The following is a 13368-nucleotide window of genomic DNA, read 5'->3' on the forward strand; positions in this document are numbered from 1 at the left end:
ACGCTACAATCTACGTGAGTATTCAAATATCGCGCGGTCCATTTCGCGATTGAATTCCTTCGTGTCGAATACGTCGGGCAACGACTTGGGTCTCTTCGGAATTCTCTGCCGGACTTTGCGGTTCACCGCTTTGCGTTTTATCACTCTCGCGTCGCGCTCACTTTTCCACCGAGTATAAAGAATGTAGAGTTACACAAAGGAATATAAAAACTTATCATTATCCGCTGTCTTCTATCGATTTGATTTCTCAGTTAGCCCGATCTAACACTTCATCCTTCCGTTTTAATTTCGGAAAGTGCGATTTCTTTTTATCCTCCACGATTATTTTATCTGAGAATGATGACTGAGGGTATTCATCACATTCTCTCGACTATCGGATCGTTCGGCAATTCGAAACGTCGTCGTCGTCGTCTCGCCTCTCTTACGTGAAGTCTTCCACGAATTTTACGATGTTATACCGGACGATTCCGTGCTATCGTGGGAGCACTACGTGCGCCCTCACCCTGTAAACCGCGAACGTAACGTGTCTCAAGTCGTTATACTTTTATGCTTGCGACGTGGAAAAGACGTGAAATGACAGTGGGGGTTCGGATGAGAATCCAGGAGAGACGAAGAGCGATGGCAATCGTCAGCCAAATAAAGAGGATTGCCACCGAAAGGTGTTATACCTTCTCGGATCTTACTATTTGCCGAATGATATTCGTGACTTACCTCCCTCGTTGTCTCAATCCGCCTTGGCTTTCGACCACTATCGATTTTTCGCGCGTTAGAACTGAACGTTACGCTGTTTAGAGGGGCGTTTTCGTTAGGATAGAGCGGATAATATTTCAAATGGGATTTCGGAAAGATTGATGTGGAGATTTCAAGATAAGATGGGTCAGTACTATCTTCTTGTCCTCGTCTTTTGGGTTGACCCGAAGAGAATTTCACCCGATTCTGCTTGCCTTCGTGCGTTGGCGAGTCTCTCGCACTCGTTCATGGGTCGAGGAGGGACCGCTTGTTGTTCGCTGATCGAGCGACTAACGTGAGATCCGAGCTCTCATGAAGACACGATTAATCTCGGCGGCACGGTCATTTCGTCGCGATCCGATGACCGGAAAGGAAATTAATTCTCCTCGATCGAACAGGTGCTCACACGACAGCCTCATATTCTTCCAAGCGGGACGCTCGTTCGTGGCACCGTCAATTTTGCTTCAATTTTACCGTCCGACGCGCGCCAGCCCATCCGTTTCTGTATAGCGTCGCGTATGGCCGGCGGTGCTTTTATTCGCGAGATATTGGCACTTTCACGGTTTATCCGCCAGACTCCTTTTATGACCAAAGATGAGTCCTCAATGGCCAAACGACGCCGCGTCTCTTCCACTTGCCTGTCGTTTCCCCGTGTGTGATATCTGCGAATCAACAGATACAATTCTATAGTATCGTTCTGCGCTTTTCGCCAACTCTCACCTCTACGTGCAAGACTTGCGAATCGTGCTCCGTAAAATTTTTACTATGTCGATCAGCACCGAAGCGCTGAATTATTGAATTTATTAAGTCAATCAAGTTATTGAAATAAAATGAATTTCCTGCTCAGAAAAATCTAAAAATTGTTACCGCATTATCTTTTTCTCATTACTTTATATCGAAGATCTAATTCGCGAAATCGCATGAGTACCAAAACACTGCTGACAGCGCAATAAATATAGCGCGGAGCGCGATTCCGTCGCCATAAAGTTCAATTTAGAAAACAGGCGAAAGTGGCCCCGAGCAAGTTTCGGCGCGAGTTTCCCAAACTGCGATCGGCGATCGCAATTCGATGCCTTACCGAACGACGTATATTGTGTCTCGAAGTGGATGGATTTCGAGTGCATTAAAGATGGAAGCAATATCGGAGATGGGATTATCCGCGCGCGGCCGGCGATACCACGACGAAAATACTCGTCGCCGTCGCGGGGCGTAACGAATGGTTCGTCACAAGGGCTGTGTCCAAGGATTAAGTGAGAATTATCCTGGATTCCGCTTCTCGAATTCCATCCGCTTCATCCCGTTTCCGTCGGCCGGCGTGTACGCGTAACGGGTGAACGGCTCCTTCTTTTCCGTAACTCTTTCCCACTTAATCTCGAACCCGCTGGTAATTGCGTTATTATACGTCCGACGGGAAAGCACGCTCCTTTTCACAGCAGTCACGTACGAATATATCGTTTTCTGCGGGCACGGTCTCATTGTTTCCCCCCGATGCTTCAGGCTATGCCACTATGGAGGAGAAAGTCGTTTTCTTGAAAGTTACGAGGATAGAAAAATGTTAGAAGACTCTGTATATTGTCTCTATATACATTTTACGTGTGCGCCAGGCACTCATAAGCAGATGAATAAGTTTTAATTGTATGATATCTTATTTGTTGACTGACGCTCTCAAGATAAAAAAGAAATGATTTAATTTGTAAACACGTGTTTCTTATTTGACGGCATTTTCATTTATAATAAACGCAACTGAAAGTAGTCGTAAGGTCGAGATCAATATCAGAAACGCAAGATGAACACGGTTTTGCTAAAGTATCTAAAAATTTAGCTAGATGCAGATCCGAAAATAATTTTGTTGAACTATCAAAATAATTATGAGGAATTTCGATATTCTAGCAATCAGTTGGAGCTTCCAGCATAGTTATTTTTAGCAAAAAACCGTTCTTTCTGTGAAGTAAATATTGCAAAATATTACGTCATACGTTGAAGAAAAAGCGGACGTAATATTATTTCGTAATCTCAAGCAAATCCGCGCCATGACGAGTGCGCCATTTATAAGATAATAAAATGGTACGGGAGAGAAAAGAGATTCCGAAATGTTCCCGAGTGCCGGTGCCGTATCTATTGAAAATCCCAGCAATGGATACAAACGAGGAGAATGGAGTCCTGCCGACGGAAATTACGTCGCGCGGTCCGCGAGCGTTTCTGGCTTATATCAGCGGTGATTAATTTCGGAAGATTAGCGGGGTGCCGGTCGTTAGAATTAAACCGGGGGAATATACCGGCCCCGAAATCGCCTTGTCGGCTCTGCATTAGCTCTAGCGTCTAGCTAATTAGCTCGTCGCAATGGCCGATGGATGTAACTGCCGGATCTGCCGCATTAGAACTTAACGGATCGTACGCGACCTTAACATAGCGTTCGTGTTCGCATTACGTAAGTTCACGATTAAAAGCTACGTACTCTTAAGCCTGCGCTGGTGGCGCGCTGAAGGCAAAAAGGTGGGAGGACCGAGAACGAGCTCTCAAAATGGTGAGGTTCCTTGGCACGTTCTCATACGCGGGCTCTCATGCGAATGTTACGACTATTGCAGTCTGGAGAGTTTCGAGTGGAAATTAGCGCGGCGCGATTAAGCTTATGCCCTCTAAGGCCGAGATTATCGTTAGCGAGAAGTGATTTAGATACAGGCCGGGCCTCCCCCCCCGTTGGAAAAGTTGCTAAGTGTGGACGAACGGCGCGGCGGCGCGGCGGCCGTTTGGAGCAAGTTTCGCGGAATGGTTGTCGTGTGACGAACTCCCACGGACTTGTTCCGCAAAGTCGTTCGCGATACCATCGTACAACGTGCGTGAATGTGTCGCGTGAAGCATTGCCGTCTAAGTTTGCACACGAAAATTACTCTCCACGGCCGAGGATTCGATGAATCTAGAAAATCGTAGAGTGTAACACGACACATTAAATGGCGAATGAAAAATAAAGCACGTGCAGAATTCTTTTTAAATTCCAACACTGTTTTTTTATCGTAATGCAAAAATAATTATTTCAAATCTTTACGCGATTTTACAAATCTGTAATTGCCAATTCATTATTGTAATTGCACAGGGCGCAAGTGCTTTCCACTGCATCGATTAGCGATCCTTTTATTTAATAGATCAATTATATTGACTAAATATTAAATGTATCGAGAGATTGTCCATCCTTTCGCAACAATCATTCGATTAATCCGGAAGCACCTACAATTAAAGTGTTTTACACTCGCACAGTGAGAAAACGAAACTCAAGAATTTTATAGTAGTACAATAGTTATCGATCGAGAATTTGTGCCCTTTCTTTTTCATTGTTTCTTACTTTTTTTTTAAATATTGAGTGTAAATTTATGTACATAATGATCAAATAAATTACAGAACAGGCGATTGTTTACGCAAAAGTATCACGTGACTATTCTCGGGTTAAAAATAAATTTCCTCTTAAACTCTCGTCGATTAATTTCGCACCGCGGCAATTTCTGCAATTGACCAAACAAGAAAACACGGGCGACTGCATTGTTATTAACGTCGTCGGGGTCCAAACTCCGATGTCCGCGTTATTCTTTTAAACTTGTAGTTTAAGAGGCGTATCGCGGGAGCGGACAAAGTTCCGAGTTTGTGCTCGGAAGACACTTCCACGGGGAGAGGGGAGGGCGAGGGAGTTAAATAAACGCCAGAAGAGGCGACGGCGTTTCTTTTTCCTTTCCTCTTTTTATTTTGAGCCCCGCGCGGTAATCGCCGGCGTTGACCATCGAGCTTCTAGCCCTCCGCAGCCTGTATCGTTCATTCGCTATTCCGGGGTCGTCCCTCCCCCACGTACTTCCTGGCTCGTACATCGCGCCCCGTCCTTTATCGGATAAAACTCCAGGAAGAAGCACGGCCGGCGAAGCCATCAAGCGGCCTGCTGCTCGCCGAAGAAAATGAGATAGCTTAATAAGGCGTCGCGCGTCCTCCGGTGTAATTACGCGCCCCAAGTTCCTCGCTATTTTCGCGCTGCGAGTAATTAGAATACCGATAGCTTCAGCGAGAGAGAACGGGAGCTCGCGCCACCGTCTCGATGCGACGCTTAAGGTCCCCATTTATTTCCGGCAGAGATGTCACACAGGATCCGTGCCGCGCGTTCTCCTCCGGAATTCCAGCCAGATAAACGTCGCAGACTCGGATTCGCTGGTAATCGACACCGACGTCGGGGCGGCGGCGTCACGTCGCGTCGAAACATTAAATGCCGAGTATTATTTGTTCTGATCCGATTACGAGGTGTGTCAAGCTGCTGCAGATGTTTCAACGATGTGACATTCAAACAGACTTCGCGATGTCGATAATTACACAAAGCGCAAAGAGATCAACACGACCTGTCATCCTCATTTAATATACATACGAGCATTTTTTTATGTTTCGTATGTTTCTTTAATATTTGCAAATAAATTGATAAATAGATATCGGTTATAGAAATTGAATACTAAAATAAAAATAACTCGCATTTTTATTCCCGCAATTTATTACTAAAATGATTGAACAATTTTTTCCTCATCACAGACAATCTATTGACTCACTCCATTGTATATTTTTGCTATTATTTATATTTTTTCTTAACAATACATAAAAGTTTCTGCCCGAATCGCGTTTTAAGTCTGAAATAAAATCAAAACGTCAAAATAGCACTTAAAAATCTTATTTACTAATATTACCAATTTATAGACAAGCAGTACATTTAATATCTTCAAAGTGATACTGCTAAAGCGATTATATCCTCGTCGGGTCGACCTGTTCCCAGTTACGTGTCTCGAAGGTAAGGCTCCGGGATCGCTCGGATGAATAAATAAAGCCTCAATGCTCTCTCCCTCAGTAATTTATCGGCGTGCTATCGAGCGTTCGATCTGAGATGCGGTGTGAGGCAAAATGGAAGATGCTGTATTGGGTCGTACTGAGAACGGTAATTTAAATGGCATCGGCAAAGCGCACGATGAAAAATATTTTCGACTGGAATATCAGGTTGCGGCGCTGAATGATAAAACGCGCAGAAATTGAGTTAAGCGCATTAACGAAGCGTGGGTGCGTTAATGTAGTTAAAAAAGAAAAACGGACGATTTTAATTTGCAATTTGCCAGCGCTAACGAATGGAAACATAACAGCGGCCGCTGTTATTAATTATGGAATCGATGGAGCTTTGTGCGGCGATTTTTCTAATTTATTATTAGTGGGCTTAACTTCATCAAATTTATAGCGAGCTTCCAATTCTACTGCATTTCCAATCCTACGTGCTTTACGATCAAAGATTTATGCTCGTTTCTGTCGGAGGCCGAACTCGTGCCCATTTAAGTATCGGCTATCAATCTTTTCATATCGCGAAAATTTTCGATGCAAAATTAAGCACATTCGGCGGAAGGGGGGAAAGGGGGGGAGGAGAGGGGAAAAGGAGCGAAGGAGGGAGGGGAAAACACGTCGGATCTCGCGCGGCTCGGTTATGGCTTGATATATCGTCCAGTTACACGCACTCGGTGGACTTGCCGGGCTTAATGTGATTTACAGGAGGGACAGAAGTTTCGAGCGATGGACCGTATGTTTCGAAAGCCCCGGGAAATTATTGGATACGTGACAACTCGGGTTACTTTGGGCACGTCCAGAAGCGAAATTGACATCGGCGAGGACGGGCAAGGATAAAGTCGTAAAACGATATGACTCGTTACCATCGCGCGTCTCACCACTCCGCGCGAAGCGTAACAACTTACAAGCAATAAACCCCTCTTGATCAATAAAATACTGCCGCAAACACTTTCCCGTGTCCGATGTGTCATGTACTTTATAGATGCTTCAAATTATTTTCAACGAGCATGGATATTTTAAATTGCGCGACAGTGGAAATTTAATTTGACAAATTTGGAATTACTGCGATACGTACGAGTATATATACATGTATGTGGCACTATATTTCTGTATCACAAAGTATCTAATTGGTAATAATATGGATTAATATGTGAATTAATGTGAATTAATATGGATTAATGTATGATGTATAAATGTGCGAACTTTGTATAAATTTCCAGTTTTTCAAGAGATCCGTTAACTGAAAATGGCATCCAGTATTATCAGGATCAAAAGATCGAACGCATTTAGTCTTTCCTCGTTGACGTAATCATCCATTGGACGTCCCTTTTCGCTCTCCGGCATTTTCCTCGAAAAGCTTTCGACGCACAGCGCGAAATTACGTTCCTTACGCTACGTCGAGTGTTAGAAATTTGCCGGTGACACTGCTCGTTTATCGCATGAAATTACGTAGCGTCGTTTTCGGCAAAAAGTAATAAAACAAACTCGCAGCATGCAGATGCATTGCAAAACAAAGATTGAAGAGGCCAGCTGTTACGCGCATTTGCATTTTTCGGAGATTTGTTTCCAAGGATTAAAATAAACTGATATCACAACAATCTTCCAGGCATTTTCTCTTTTAAATTCTGTCTAAAAAATCTAATTTATATAAAACGTGGCTCGCGACGTTTCCATATCGTCATCTGTTTTCATCGTTGTTTATAATCGCGAGTATTTTCTCGTGAGAATTAAGCCAAACATGAATCGCTATTTTCCTCGTTGTAAATAATACAAACGTTTGTTATCCATGGATCTGAAATATGCAGGCAAACTTTACTAATTCGAATGCGTGCCGTGAATAAAGATTAATGTATTCGCATCGCACGCAGGAGAGTACATGAATAAATATCAGTCGGAGAGGATAAATGAAAATCGAACGGTCGAATTTAATAAAAATCTTTCCAACAAGGAACTCTCGTGTCTGTTGACCTGCTAAAAAAGCTTCGTTATTCCCGACTTCATCAAATAGCAGCGTTCGCATCTCCGAAGGCATTCGAGAAGATCTGAAAGTTTAGGCGATCTCTGCCTCGAATAGTAGTTGGCGATTGTTCGTATTGTTACCGAAATTGGTAAAGATTTGTCGTTGATGTTAACGAGAACTTTATGTAGATGCCGCGCCGTTCGTTTGCGGACGAAATTGTAAAATCTTTTGGTAAATCGCGGAATTATCCTCGAAATCCTCAGCGATATCAGCGATTCCCAATCGACTGTTTTCTACGGTAGTTTCGAAAATAGCATTGCAGTGGAAAGCCTTAGACATTCATTTGCTATATTTTTTATTGTTAAATACGTCTAACAAACAGAATTGGCACGAAGATAAAATATTGTAAAACTGTTTCAGTCCAGTTAAAAACTGGAGGATGTTTTGGACAGCATTTCAGTTATTTAACCAAATTCAAACTTTTCTGCACTACATCTCCGTTTACTATATCTCATTAATCTCCAGTATATATTCCCCTGTTAACCCAGCCTCAAATTAAATTCGCGCCGAAAGGAGGTTCATTGTCAAAAGCGCATGGTACTATTATTTTCACAAACAACTTTCTCGATTCTCTGCCCGCTCGTACTCTATTCAACATGCAGGTATTATTTTAAATAACTTTTATATATTCGACAGAAAATTTTTCATAATAAATACCGCACAACCGTAGCACACAGTTACGTCACTCGTAAAGAAATGCAAAAGTGGCGAAACATGATTATACGTTGGCGACGACAAGGATGAGGGAAGAAACGAGAGAGAGAGAGAGAGAGAGAGAGAGAGAGAGAGAACCATTGGGGAAACCCCTCAGAGGGTGAGAGACCGTGCTCAACACGTGTTTCCCTTATCGCATTCATTTCGAACCGCAGAGTGCAGTCGCTCTAATACCAGCGTGACGTTTTCGCCGTTACTACATGCTCGTCCTTTACCGTGCGTCCCGGGGGCAGGAGAAGAGAGGGGGCATTGATTTATTTCGTTCCTCAATAATTTTCTTTTATTTTCCTCGTCGCTTCTCGATCGTGGCTACCTTTTGATCTATCGCTCTCGACATGTCGACAACGATTCATTTTTATTTACGATCCGACGCCGGCGGCCGATGAGATTCATCGCCTTTTCCATTGCTCTTTTCCTTCCACCGTTCTCTTGTCCTCCCCTTGATTCGTCCAGCTGTTTGCGATTTTATTTCCCGTCCCAGTCAAAATCGTTGCCGGCACCTCCCGGTGACGCGATCGTATGTCGATTAGCCGAGCCCTTGATAAAGAACTTCCCGGCAAGGGTATTTTGATGAGTTTAACAAAAGGAAAGGGAAAACAGGAATTCGCACATTGACAACGACGCCACCGCGTTGATTTCGCGATTAAAATTTTATCACATTCGGTTGACTTTATGCTCGGATGTTACAACGCGAGTTTGTTTTGACGGTACACAAAAAATGTTTGCGCACTGAAAATTAAAGCGATGAAAGGGATGAAATTTTTCTGTAAAATGGTTATAAAAAGTGGACACAGATGTAATAACGAACAATGACACGGAATAATAACAAAGCCCTCAGGAAGACTCGGGGGGGGGGGAGGTAAGGGGGGAATTTTATATCTGCAATAAAGAAAATTGTAGAGGAATCGTCAAACATTGCCTTTACTTCGTAAGCATTCGCAATGTGTACAATAAGGCGAAGCTACACATACTGAAAAGATATTTCAGATTGATCTCTATGCTTCAAAATGTCAGATACCCTTCGTTCATCTCACGACTCGGTGGTGAAACGCGATAAAGGAAACACGTATTGAGCACGCTTTCTCACTTCTCGCAGCCACTCGCTTCCAGCCTTCATCATTATCTCTATCTTCTCTCGATATATAAGCTCACGCCCGTTCATATCGCTTTTTCACACCCTGCTCGCTTCCTCAATCTCATATCTCAAGCCCTGCCCGACTTCCTCTTTCTAGGACAGCACCGAAAAGTCGTAAAGAGAAACGATAATTGAAAATATCGCATTTAAAAAAATTGTATGCTTCCGCAAATTCCACAAATTTCGCTTTCAATACAAGAATTCGATAGGAAAACAATTAGTTTACATACTATGTAATTAAAAAATAAGAAAGTATATAATTTCATAAAATGTAATATAAGAGTAGAGAATTTTATAACTTAACAATGTCCGATTAATTAGAACAGGTCAATGAATAAAAGTAGTCTTGTTGAAGTCGTGGCCTTTACATTGCCTCGAACTTCGAGATAGTCATATATTCCTACTTACCAAACTTAATTAATTAGTTTCCTACCATAAAATTGAATAATTATTGAATAATGAAGTATAAAAGTTATATATAATACTAGAAATTTTTACAAAGCCTATTCAGCGTTGCGAAAAGAATTCATATTATTAAACGCAAAATTAAATATTTTATTCTCTTGCTTTTTTAATTAAAAGTGATCATGCTTTTTTATTAAAAAACTAGAAAAGTTTTTTAATTGAAATTGCCTTTTCATTTATTCTTTATATATAAAAGCCGCGATATTTCATAAAATATAATTATTTTTTTATTTATTAATCATTTTTAAGGAATTAATAATTTTTTTATTTATTATTCAAATAAACATTTTTATTTAATTATTTCTAAAAGAAGAAATTTTTTTTTACAACACACAAATTCTTAAACATTGTCTAAATTACTGTAAGCATATCGATAGGATTTTCGAGAGAAGTAGATATTAAAATAACAGGTGCAATCATCATTTTACGTCTTAGCGGAATTACCTAGGGCGTTTTGCGTGATATCGCTTTTTGTTTCATAAGCCGAACAGTGCCGGGTTTGATGGGCCACTATTAACGAGACTCTCTATACGTCGGATAATCCTGAATCGGTAACGACCGCCGGGAATTGGGTCAAAAGCCTGGTCAAGCGATCATTCGGCAATCGAACGGCAAATAACTATTCCCACTTGCACTCGTGCAACGCCGATTTTGTAATGATTCCGCGCACGGAAATGCAATCCACCGCACGCGCTCCTACGCGTGAAATCGATCTTTATTTTCGCGTGTGCAGCACGGAGCCCGAAAGTTATGACTGTGTTAAATGCATCGCACAGCCAATGCGACGCACATTCTACTTCATCGATTCTACGATAACACAGGATTACCCGAATTAACAGAAAAAAAAAAAAATATATATATATATATAATATAAAATATATATGTATATATATATAAATAGCAACAGTTTGCGCTTTCGAAAATTTGTTTGCGTCGCGATAGGCACCTTGAGATACGTCGATGTAACAGTGCAATCACGCTGTCAACAGTAGCGGAAGTAAGGCAAATTATACTTGTTATCTTAGTCGACTCGCGAATAACGAAGCGACAGTGTTCACGGAACACTGAAGAACAGGTTAATCGATTGGAATTTTGCATAATCTGACCCGTCATGACGTAGATGGTTTCAGGGCATTCACCGACTCGATATACCGAAGTTGCTTCTATTATAATCTCAAGAGACATTGAAGAAGTTAACGTGAAGATATCGAATTTCAGGTTTTTCACGGTGTTTTTCTCAATAAAGATTAATTAAAATCCTCGATTAATTCTGCGACAGTATAATATAATCTTTTTCATAAACAGACATATTTGTGTTAACGTAAAAAAATGCAAAAAAAAAAGTCTATACAATCTAAAATCAGGACAATCTTGCTGAAATAACATAGCAACGTGTTCATTTAGCTTTTACATCGCCGAGTCAAATAAAGCTATACATTTTACAACAGTCACTGTTGCAAGAATTTTATCTAAGGAAAATGGTCGCTTCATTCTCATCTATCCCGCTTGTCTGCTCTCTTTTCTGCGGAAATCGTCGCGTCACGTTCGCTGAAGTACCGTCGATCGTCGGGCGATAATTCGGCCGATGATGATCGCTTCAATTTTCCATGTGTCGGTTGCGAACGTGAACACCGTCCTCGGACGAGCGGTACCATTTTTCTTGCACGTGAGATTGCTGCGCGTGGCTCTTAACAAACGTCAAGTCATTGTTATCGGACGGTCGGAATGAGGGGACGGGTTTCCGGCGCGAGAAAGAAACGGCAGAAGGAAAACCGATGAGTCGAGGCAACGCTGATCGATCTTGGACTATTCTCGACGGGGTTTATAAACGAAGCGCATTAAGGCGGACTAACCGCCGCCATTTAGTGCTGAAGGTAAACTCAAGCGCTAAGTAATTAATTTTTAAACGAACCTTGCGTAGGTTATTTCCTAGAAAATTTTCTGGTAAGCATTCCGGTACAGGTATTAGCAGCAGGGGTTAGCATATTGGCACTTCAATGGAAGCACGTGAATTTATGAGATATTAAACGCGCGCGAAATTTACACGACTCTATTGTCATCTTTATTTATACCATATAAATGGAAGATTCCTGATGGAAATAGTTTTAACTCAAATCGCGATAAGGTGAAATCGATTGTGTAGTTATTAAAAATTCACCAAGCTCAATTCTACTTGCTTCGCCCGTCTAAAACGGTTGCGATACAAATTGCACTGTCTTCAGATCATATATTAAGCAGCCGAGGTAAACGAGATAACGAGCGACCGAGTTAATTCTCTGCATTAAAAAATTGCGCGGGGCAACTTGTATATAAAAAGCGTGCAAAATGTACGGCGTGAAAGGAATAAAAATCGCGATGCGGGCATAACGCGACGCGGATAGCTCAATGCGCATTTAATTAGCGGTGAATTTTTCTCCGCGTTCCTCTCTAACGAGTGTATATCGCGACGTTGTATTTGCGGCATCATAATTGAAAACGGAAGAGAAACGCGAAATAACGGCGCGTCTAAGTGCGGAGAGCAAAAAGAATCTATTATGTACATATTATACGCTCGCATCGTGGACGGTCGCGGGTATTTCCCGGTTTTCGTTAACCGTTCGCGACTCGATTCGCCGGGATGCATGTCGCTCGTACCGCGCAAATATCGCGGGTAAATTAAATTTACCCACCCAGTGGCGTATGTTTATGGTAAACGAGGACATTGCGAATTTCCATTATTTATTGGGATAATGTTCAACCTTATCTCCCGCTTACATATTATCCTTGTTATTGAATATTTCAGTCTCGTAAGCCGCGTGCATTCGCTCCTCATTAATTCGTACTCGTCCAATGAATAAAAAAACACAGTAATAACTGATCTTCGATTCAGAATTATGTCTGAGTTTTTTATCCGATAAATTATTAATGTGCGTTCAATAACGTGCTTTACTTGGATGTTGAAGTATCGTAAGCAAAGCTTAGAAACAAATAAAGAAATAAATTGGAATAGAGTCATGATTGTCTAAAGTATTTAACCATCACATAAAAATTTTTCATATTTCTGAAGAATAAGAAAATACGCGCGTCGAATGATTATTTTTACTGTACTGCTTCGCACCTTTGCCTTTGCTTATCTTATTCCCGTTTACGGTGCCGCGTTTAAATTGAATGGAACGTAAATTACACTTGTCGCATTCATGCCGGCAATTATTCAGCGCGCCACCGCTGCAAAATTTCTCGATGGAACGTGCATGTATACCGTTTTCTAAAGGACAGTGACTCCATTCCCGTCGCGGAAAAGCAACCCGCGGCTCTGAGCACCTCTGTCCCTCCGTCTCCCGTTTTTCCCGGAATCCGATAAAAACCAACCTGGTTGCTCCGGAGCGCGCGGAGTCCGTCCTGGGTCATCCAGAGAGAGAGAGGAGAGCTCTTCCGGGCGGATCGAAACGGCAGCTGGAGCTTCTACGGTACGGGACACCGCCGCCGC

The 13368-nt window shown here is 42.0% G+C and overlaps 1 long non-coding RNA gene across 1 annotated transcript; it reads right to left on the reverse strand.

Moving 5' to 3' along the window:
• Positions 1–256: 256 nt before the first annotated feature.
• On the reverse strand, positions 257–10035 carry LOC120359026. The gene is made up of 2 exons (XR_005575920.1): positions 1808–10035; positions 257–1391 (listed from the first exon to the last, which is right to left on the reverse strand). It is a non-coding gene; the product is annotated as an uncharacterized LOC120359026 (long non-coding RNA).
• Between the last annotated feature and the right edge of the window lie 3333 nt (positions 10036–13368).

The sequence above is a fragment of the Solenopsis invicta genome, chromosome 11 (genome assembly GCF_016802725.1).
Source record: "Solenopsis invicta isolate M01_SB chromosome 11, UNIL_Sinv_3.0, whole genome shotgun sequence".
In the NCBI taxonomy this organism is placed as follows: Eukaryota; Metazoa; Arthropoda; class Insecta; order Hymenoptera; family Formicidae; genus Solenopsis; species Solenopsis invicta.